The sequence below is a fragment of the Cryptomeria japonica genome, chromosome 5 (genome assembly GCF_030272615.1).
Source record: "Cryptomeria japonica chromosome 5, Sugi_1.0, whole genome shotgun sequence".
NCBI lineage: Eukaryota > Viridiplantae > Streptophyta > Pinopsida > Cupressales > Cupressaceae > Cryptomeria > Cryptomeria japonica.
In genome coordinates this window covers 812,660,038-812,670,655 of record NC_081409.1, presented here as the reverse complement: position 1 = coordinate 812,670,655, position 10,618 = coordinate 812,660,038, and the positions used below count along the sequence as shown (strand labels likewise).

At 31.8% G+C, this 10,618-nt stretch overlaps 1 long non-coding RNA gene across 1 annotated transcript; it reads right to left on the bottom strand.

The window, feature by feature from the left end:
- Positions 1-7,668: 7,668 nt before the first annotated feature.
- LOC131042461 (uncharacterized) lies at positions 7,669-8,931 on the bottom strand. Its single transcript, XR_009105260.2, has 2 exons — positions 8,842-8,931; positions 7,669-7,966 (listed from the first exon to the last, which is right to left on the bottom strand). It is a non-coding gene; the product is annotated as an uncharacterized LOC131042461 (long non-coding RNA).
- Between the last annotated feature and the right edge of the window lie 1,687 nt (positions 8,932-10,618).

Genomic DNA, 10,618 nt, shown 5'->3' with positions numbered 1-10,618 from the left:
TCATTCCTATTTAGGTTGAAAATGACAAAGATTGGAAGGGAAATGCTACTATTTCTACAAACTTTGATACTTCGGCAGAGGTTGCCCCATCAAACTCCCTTAACTCATGATAAGGCCTATGGTAAACGTTTGTATCATTTTCAGATTTTTTCTTTCCTTTCCATTTTACTATTTTGGACATTGTTTTTCTAATTAATCAAAGTTGGGATCTTAAAACTGGACGGAAGAGATTTAAACACAACACCTCTCACATTTCTTTTTCTAAGCATTGTTTATTGTTTATAGGGGAGGAAGAGGATTTCGCAGAGCAAATGCTTAAGCAGGTTGACTTGGATATGCGGTACGAGCCATGCCCAGGGCTCACTAAATATGTGTGTCTATTTTTAAGCCCTTTTGAAGAACCTTTTGTAGAGGATTATGTGAAATTAGCGATGTATGTTTTCCTTTTCTATTTTTAAGGCCATTTCAAGGGGTTGTAAATAATTTAGTAAAGTTACCCCTATTTTTTCGTTTATTTATCTTAAGCTCTTTTAAGAAATTATCATGGAAGATATATTGAAGTTTTTTGACTTTTGGTTGATCTTTGAAAGTTGGAATAAAGACATGGATGGCATGGGATGAGAAGGAAGCACGAGCCACATCTGCTATGGCCGTTGTCGAGAAATCCTTTGTTGTAGGCTCTGTAGCGACCAATAGCCTAGTTGTGGGGCCGCATATAGATGAGCCAAGTTGTTTGGAGCTTTTTGTTGATGTAGTGGGACCGTCATAAAGATAGGCCATTATAGACTCTTCTTCTACACCATCACTGCCTAAAACTCCCAATCATTTCTTTTCCAGTTGAAATCGCATTGGTCTTACCAAATTTAAATGACGGTGCAAAAATACAGTAAAAGTCCAAACCAAAAACATTAAAAATGATTATGCCATTACAAAACTTTCTTGTAGAGCGACCCTCAAATTTTTCATTGTATGGAAAAAAATTGGCTTTGGCAAGAATTGTTATGTAATTGTAATTGTCATTGTCTGTAACTGAACCTCCACAAATAAATAGAGCAGGAACTTGGGGTTCCTCCCTATCTGTAATTGCGCTTAATGAGTCCACATCATCAATGGCATGATGAACATTGAACTGACACAGATGTCTTAATATTTATTCCACATCACGTACGTGTACATCATCAAGTACATTATCTTGACTGGAAATTTGCGCCACTTTAGAGGAAACCCGTTCCAAGGTTTGTCAAATATGCTAGCGATCAATCTTGCTAGATTGAAAGGACGATTTACTGAGAAGTTGGAATTAATATTTGTGAATGATGTTATGCTATAAAAAGTGTTTAGCTTATTGTAGCTTTTGGTGGCATAGTTCCAGAATGATTTTCTGAGGTCTGGGAAATCATTCAAAAATCAATTTCAATGTATGTCTATTACCACATTGAAATTGTTCTATGTTTATCTCATCTCTCTAAGCATAGAAATCCTCCAACATAATCTTTAGAGCTCCCTCCCCCAAGAAATGTAGAAGAAGTTTTGAAGCTTCACCATGAAGGATGAAGGGATGAAGGTGTAAAGTAAAAAATTGGATCCTAGTGACTCCCCACCGAAGAGAGAGAAAGGAAGCCACTAGGACAGTTTTCACTTGGAAAGGACTTTACATTCAAAAGAGGGGTTGAATCCACTAGATCAAATCTGAGGGAAACAAGGATGTGGATTCTGAGTGGATTGCGAGTGGTTGAAGTGTGATTTACCTTTTTTTGTAAATGAGAAAGTTGACTTGTTGACTATGCAAAAAAGAGAGTGGAAATGGGTGAAATGAGGTGCTACCAGTTCGGGATCACGTTGTAACTTTGGATCTGAACTAATTAAACTGACGTGGATCTGCCCTGCAAATTTGGAGAAAAGTCGTCAGGACCGTGGCGGGAATGTACATGGTCCACCACAAAATCCGCGAAACGAAAAGGGTTCTTCTGTCTCTGCAAATGAAGCCCAAACCTGCAATTACAGTTGTGCACCTACAACCTAGACATAGAAAGAGAGAGAAAAGGGGGTTGTGGATAGGGGTTTGCCTTAGTCAAACCCCGGTTGAGGAATCAACCTAGAAAGAAAGTAATTGCAAATGCTTAAATGTAAATAATGAAGATGTATACCTTGTAGATCTGCAACTTGTTGATGATGATTGCTTTGATTCTTGAATGTAACCACAAATGTTGTATGGAATGGCATGTAACATGACAAAACCCTAACACACACACACACATGCTTGCAAATGAATGTTGTAATGTTGCTCCAATGGATGAGAGATTTGAATGCTTGATAATGACCTTGAAATCTTGTATCTTCTCCTTATGCTCTCTATCTCTTATCATCTGTCCTTGAATGGGGGTATTGAATTCCCCCATTCAATACCTTGAAGACAAGAAGTGCATAGGAGATCGAGCAGACCAAACATAGGGCCACCCTAGGAGGTGGGGACAATGGTGCCACGCCACTGTCCTGCCCTATTTTGGGGCTCGGACAGGGTCTAAAGAAGACACAAGACATAAAGGAGGAAGAGAGAAGGGTTGGAGATGCAAAAATAGGTCTCAATTAAGGAAGGAGATGTCATTGCCAAAGTGAGGACCCCAAATGTGGTTAAAATTACAGGGGTCACAATTTTATGACACTACAGAAGGAAAGAAGGTAGGATGTAGGTTTAATCATAGATTTGAAATTTGGTGAACACTCTATGAAATGTACAATTTGAGTTGGTTGGAAAACTTTATGTTTTTTAAAATTATTATAAACCAGCTTAAGTGGATCTTGCATTTAATTGGTAATGTTAAGTTTTAAACAAAAAATTTAGGAAATAACTTTTCAACAGATTGTTACATCTCTAAAGCTCTAATTTTTTAACTTTAAGCAACTTAAAGTATTTTTTTTTAAAATTAACCACTAATCAAATGGATTAATAATGTGTATTGTTTAGGTAAATGTATTTGTCATTTTTACATATATAGTGAGTAAATTGAAATGGCTATTATGTAAATGTTAAATATTAGTCTTGATTTAGTCCCTCTTAGATTTAGTATCTCAAAAATAAATAATGTCTATTTAAAAAATTAACAAGTGCCACGTAGTAGCTAGTACTTGTCGTCTTTATAGTATTGCAATAATGAAAAAATTGTCTAGTTAATAAATTAGTTATAAAATATCAATTTGGACATACGTTTCAAGAATAGTTAGAGATAATATACTTTCAAGGCATATGTATTGTAGTTATGCAAGTACCCAAAATTGTAGTATATAATAACAAATTGAAATTCAAAGTTGAAGGTGTTTTATTTTTTATTTTATTTTTTGACAAAAGTGGCGAACCAGTTCACGAGCTCATCAGGGAAAGAACCAAAAAGAAAACCTGCCTGAGTATAAAAGGATAAGAAGAGAAAACCAACCCAAGAGCAGCAGCTGAGATAATAATGGTAATGCACTCCTTGGTAAAAAGCATTACTAAATCACAAAGATGATGCCATGCATTAAAAGAGTATTTGGATTAAGAGATTGGCCAACAAATCTACAACTTTGTTGCCTTCAAGAGAGTGTGAGAAATACAATGATCCTCAAATGAGTCTATTAAGTGCCATATTTGGTTCATGATATATGCAATTCTCCAATGATGCAAGCATTAATTATAACCATTGAATCGCCTTCTATATGCACTTTTGAAAATCCACCTAGTTTAGCATAATTATTCCAATTTTTAAAATAACAATTAAGTAGGTGTTTTATTGATTAAACGTTATTGCATAATTATTCTAATTTTTAAAATAACAACTAATATGTTCCAACTCCAAGATTATATAAAATACAATAATCTCTATAAATTTAATTCTAAATTTAACAATAACCATCAATCTAATCTTAACTCTGGTCTAATTTTAATCCTTACCCTAATCTTAACCCTTATCTAAGTTTAATCCTAACATTAATTTTAATCTTATGTCTAGCCACAACCCTAATTCTAACATTAACATTAATTTTCACTATAGCCCTAATTCTTAACATAATTTTAAAATTAAATACAACCCCTAATTCTAACATTGAATACAACCCCTAATTCTAACAATAAATAAAATCTTAATTCTATTTTTTTTCTTAACTTCTATCCAAAGTGCTTAATCTAAGTCTAAGCCTAACTCTAACCTTAACTATATTGATTTTTGAATTATAATAATTAATAATAATTAAGATTAGAGCTATAATATAATTAATAATTATAACTTAAGTTATAATGATTTATTTGAATTATAACATTAAAATTACTAATCATTATCTTGATCTTAATTAATAATGATTTAATTTAGTGTAAGGAAACACTGGGTTCTCACTATGGAGACCCAAGTTCAATTCCCAATAAGGACATCTAAAGTAGAATTCTAAGTTGTAATAATAATAATAATAATATAAAAAATTACGGATTCGGACTATTACCTACCAAAAAAAAATAATGATTTAATTTAAATATTTAAAATAATTATTAATTAACATCATAATTATAATATAATTGATAAAAATATTTATATTGCATAATTATTTTAAATTTTAAAATAATAATTACTATATTCTAACTTTAAAATTATATCATTATGAAATTATAATAATATATATAATTCTAATTCTAATTCTAATTTTAATCATAATTTTAAAAATTAAATCCACAAACATTTAACCAATTAAATATTTATACAAGTTAAAGTTAAATTTTATATTACATATATATTAATTATATATATAATTTTATATTAGATTATGTTATTATATCTAATTATTATAAGAATTATATATTAAAAAAATATAATTAATATAATAATAATAAAATTAATATTAATGAAATATAATGAATATAATAATAATATACCCAATTTTAAAATAATGTATTAATAATTAAGTTTAGTTTAGGGTTAATGTATTAATATAATGTATTATAGATTTAAATTATTATATTATTTTTTCTAGTATTATATTATTATTATATAATATTTAATTAGATTATTTTCATTATATTACTAAATTACATAAAAATTACTCAATTTAACTTTGTATATTATATATTGATTTTTAAAATAAATTATTTTAATGTAACTAAAAAAATTGTCTAAGATGTAAATTTTCCAAGCCAATTAGATTGGAGAAAAAAATAAATTTATAATTTAGAAACTTAAAAATTAAAATCATTTAACGTTTTAAAACAAAAATGTTAACACTAATTTTAGAGCTTTTTCAAAACAATTAATTATTTTTCAATTAAATTATTCAAATAGTAACTATTTAAAACTTAAAATACTTTTTTTCAAAACAAAGAATCCAACACTGATTAAGTAAATTAAAAATCTACAATTAACACTTTTCAATATATAACAATTTATTTTGACAACTATCATGTAGATCCAAAATTTTAATACTTGTTCACATAAGAAACAAATAATATCTATTAATAAATTAAAACAGATAAAACTATTTATTAATGTCTTTAACAAACTTAAAAGATAATAATTAAAGAATTAAAGGTAAACATGAATAATTTACTTGATTACATCCTACCAACTAACTTAATATTCCAAGTGAATCATACGAACAATTCCAAAAGGACCATATTAGCAAAGATAGAAGCTTGTGTAGTTGGATAATAATTTATAGTCTAAAATCAAGCAAGAATAAAATGTAAAGCTAGCTATATTCAAGATTAGCTTAATGTTATTACAAATACCAATAATGAACCATAAATATTATGTCATTACAGCAAGAAGACAATCCCACAAAATACTCTCATTTCACTTAACCTTGTATTACAATTGCTGCATCTCTACAAGTTATAATTAGTTACATTTGTTAGAAAAATTTTATTTGGGTATTTGCTATAAAATATTTCTGATATTTCCCTCATCTCATACACCTTCATTTGATGCAAGTGCTAGTTTACATTTTTACAACATTATATCAACCAAACTAAACCTTCATATCTGTGTAACCATTGCATATGGAAGTGCTAGTTTACATTTTTACAACATTAAAACAAGTGCTAGTTTATATTTTTATAATATTAAAAAAACATATTAAGATGAGATACAAAGCATCATGTTCCTGCCAAGTGGTAGAAATGTGGATGATTGAAATGAATGTCATATGTTGGTAGAAATGTGGATGATTGAAATGAATGTCATATGTTGTTTTATGCATTTTAGAAGAAGGTCAAATATCCGAGTACTAAAACAGTGGAGAGGTCGATCGTTCACCCATGTGGCCAAAATTAAGTGTCCAGCTGCATGAATTCTATGTTTCCACATTTTGCGTGCACACATGTCTACCAGAGTGTTTGCAACTAAGATATCTAACTTAATTCCTCTCTGCTTCATGCTTTGATGGATGTGTATACCCTGTTTTAAAGCTCCCATTTCGGCTCAGAGCGTTCATGCTTTGATGGATGAGTATACCTTGTTTTAAAGCTCCCATTTCGGCACAGGCATGGACGGCACTAGCAAAGGTAGTGAATTCTGGCTTTTAAACCTGCCAGTTGAATTTGCGAGTTGAATCTACAACATCTAACAGAGGTCCTTTATCCTCTATGCTTTATGGATGTCTATACCCTGTTCCAAAGCTCCTATTTTTGCAGAGGCAGTGTCTCTACACCCGCCAATTGCATTTCATTTAAGGTTTTCTAAAGCCTTTCCAAAAGATCCATTTTCTACACATCCCGCAATCATGGCATCCCACGAAACTATATTTCTTTGAGACATTCTGCCAAACAGTTGGCATGCCTTTTGTATTCTTCCACATTTTGGATACATTTGCTATATGATTTGTCTGCAATTGGGAGTAGTAGTAAATCATCACAAAAGCTAGTTAATGGAGAATATTGCAGGCATTTTATCAAATACGGTTGATAGTGTTTGTGGTGTAGGATTGTTGAGCGATTATCAATATGATACTGTACACAATAACATTAGGAGAAAAGTAGATTCAAAACAAGAGCTTCACCTTCTCTACCTCTTTTGCAGATTCCATCATGGTGTCGTCTAAAAATATCAGAAAAACAATGTAAATGGTAGAAGGCTGAATTTGAGAACCTGCAGTTTGTTTATGTATGACATGCATAATGTGGGTATTGGAGAGGAGTTCAAGCTGATTTTTGTAACAGAAAATGACACAAAATTATTCATCAGAAAACGAAAATACCAGATGACCATACCAAACAAACAATATCGGAGGCAAAAAAATGCAAATGGCAAGAATTCTAAATGTTTCCACCCTAACAGATTCGGAGACAAAATGCAAACGAAAGAAATTCTACATGTTTCCAGAAGTTTTATAGTTTCCGGAAGATACAGACCCTAACAGATTCAGATTCATAGTTTCCAGAAGATACAGACCCTAACAGATTGGGAAACAAAATATGTTTCCAGAAGATGTTTCCAAAAGTTTCATACTTTCTGGAAGTCTCTACTTAGAATTAATTTATTTTTTATAAATAAAATTAACGGTACTGTCTAATAGTGTACAATAGAAATTAGGATAAATAATTTTATACTAATTATTAAATTTGTTTCAAAACATTTGAAAAAAAATAAGAAGTTTTTTCTGTGAGTGGATGGCTCAAAATAATAAATGCATCACACGGGCCGGCACTGCAGTAACTAAAAATCAATCCAATGATTTTATGTTTTTTTATCAGAACCTGTTTGCATGGAAAATAACAACTCGCCATGAAACCTTACCCTAAGGAAGCCATAAACTTTCCATAAGAATAAAAGCACCTGTCCACCAGGTTAAAATCTCTTCTTTTTACGGTCAATGTCATTTTTGGGTTGTTAATATTGTGCTTGGTCCTTATATCTTGCCTGGTGTTTGTACTATTTCAGCCTGGCTGTTGATTGTAAAGGTATTCTCTTTTGATTTACAATCAGCTTTGTTGAAAGTCACTTGAAAAATTCCTCTGCAAAGGCAGGGCAAGTAGTTTAAAACGCTGTTACAGACAGCTAAAGGGCAATAACATGCTGGCTTATCAAATTGTAGGTAGTATTGTAACAGAGAACTTAACATCTGAGAAGGAATACAGATTAATTAAATTTAACTAAGATGACGAAATCATGAGTATGTTCACCTTTTCTTACATAAAATGTTCACAATCTGAAAGAAATGACGGAAAAAACACAATAATCATCATAAACAAATTGAGCCCCGATCTGAAACTTTTGCATATAAAACAACGATAAAGTCGAACTTAAAACCTGAATCAGTAAATCCCAATAACCATCACCAATTTCTTTAAAATCCAGCAAAGATTAACATAGGTTAAGAAAACTCTGGCCACGGTTACCGAAAGGAATGAATGTAAAACTAATAATAAAATCTAACTTACACAAAAGCAATGAAACCCAATACCCATCACCAATTTCTAAAATTTCAACGAAACCAGATTGACATAAACACAAAATCTCAGCAGTTATAATAGCTCATCAGTAAAAAATTAGAGTGCAACAAGATTTTGAAATCAAAGAGATTCATTATTCATCTTGTTTATCATCATCTGAGCTCTCAGACCAACGCACCAAAATGTGCTTCAGAAAAACCCCCAAAAAATATCAAAGAAATGAGAGAACACAACAGAAATTATGGAGATTTTGGCTCAGAAACAAACACTATCGTCAACCCACAATTATAGCGGTTCAGACTTTGATGGTATCTTTTGAGTCCTCCTTGCCAACATTTACAAACAAGAACAGAGATTTTCCATTAACCAACACAAAACGGGATAACGCAATTCCCCTAGGCACTAAAAATGTGCAGAGAGCGAACAGGACGGATTACCTTTCCCAGGATGCGACAGCAGGCACCTTAAAAGCCAATCCTTTGTAAAAGCCTAACCCTAACCCTAACTATTGGTTCATGCATAATCAGGAGGACCCTTCCCCCTCGTGGATTTTGAAAATCTTTTTTTTTAACTTTTTTAAATGACCAATGAGATGGGTGAATATTTTATGTGTTTGGATTTTACTAGATTTTTGTTAACAATCTATTTGTCTATTTATTTTTATTATTTTAAATATTATAATAAATTTAAAAAATGTTATAAGGTAATGATTTTCACATGGCCAAAGTCATAGATATATCAAGAAGAAAAATCTAGAGCGCGCATCAACTAGTCATAAGTTTAGAAGAAAGGGAGCTCCTTATCAACAAGATTGGTAAGAACAAGACATCAAACATGCCAAAGAACCCAAAAAGGTCTATAATATTGATATAAAGATTTAGTAGAATTCCAAAGGCAAAGTAACAATCATGAAGGTTACTCTACATTAGAAAAGGAAGGGGAATTTTAGGTGTAATCATTCTAAACAAGATGGAGAAGTTGAGAAGTATTTTTGAGGGATAAAGATCACCACGGAAACATTCCAATTGTTATTTTCTTTGTACTCCACTTGGCAAGACAATCCACAATTGAGTTTCATTCTCAAGGGATATGGACAAAGGAAATAACTTCAACTTGAGCAGTAAGATGAAAAAATTGCTTAGCCAAAATTGTTGGTTGCCAAGAGGACTCATGGATCATCTCTTTATTTAAAAGAGAAACCGAGTTAAGGAGTTTGTTTCACAAATAATAATCTTTCATCCTAACTCACAAGTTTTTCAAGAGGCAAAACAATAGCATGGTCTTCCATTTGATTGTTGGTATTGATCCCCATAGCAATAAACAAAAAACATCAAATAAACCTATCATTAGCAACCCCTTCAAGCCTAGCACTACCTAGATTGCCATAAGAAGTTCACCACCACTATTTATTTTTTAAAATCTAAGGGGAAATCATTTACTAGACCTACTCACCATTTTAGAAGTTCTAGAGAAAAAATAGGAACAGTAAGAGGAGACACCATCAAAGTAAGAATGAAGGCTTTTTGAAATACAAAGATCAAAGTGATACAAACAAGATCATCTATACAACACTTGGCACCAACAATCTCCTTAATATGATCTATCACCTTTAGCCAAATTTGTGAGGTAAGACTTTGATGACCTTGAAAATTTTCACAATTCTACTTAAGCTAAATTTGCTAAGGGAGGAAAATAGGACCAAGCTCACAAGCCACCTTACAATTAGATAGCTTTGCTTCTGGATTTAGCTATGTGATGTATTGTAGACCAAGACAAGTTAAAAAGGTGAGGAAAGGTTACAAAGGGTGAAAAGAAAAAGAAAACGAAAAAAAGGTTTAACTGAGAATTCTAAAGATTAAGAGATGCGAGAAAATAAAATAAGGATCGAAGTGGAGAAAAAGGATTTAGAGATTAAAAGAAATGACAAAAGGTAGGAAAGATAAAATAAATAGTTTGAGCTACTCCTCTATGTGTAGGGTTGGGTGGAGGGCATGGGCCCACTTTGTTCACACTTCTTAAGGTGAGCTACTCTGCTTGATGGTCATATGTCATGCCAGCCCTCTAGCCCCTTGGGGATTCCATGTTCATCTTCTAAGCTTGAAAATTCTCTCTGAAGTGCTTGGTTTATTCCATCTACTTGCTCCCCAATACATCTAAATTTTTGTTTCTACCACTCTCCTCTCCCTATCTCTAATGAATGGAGTGGTGGTCCAC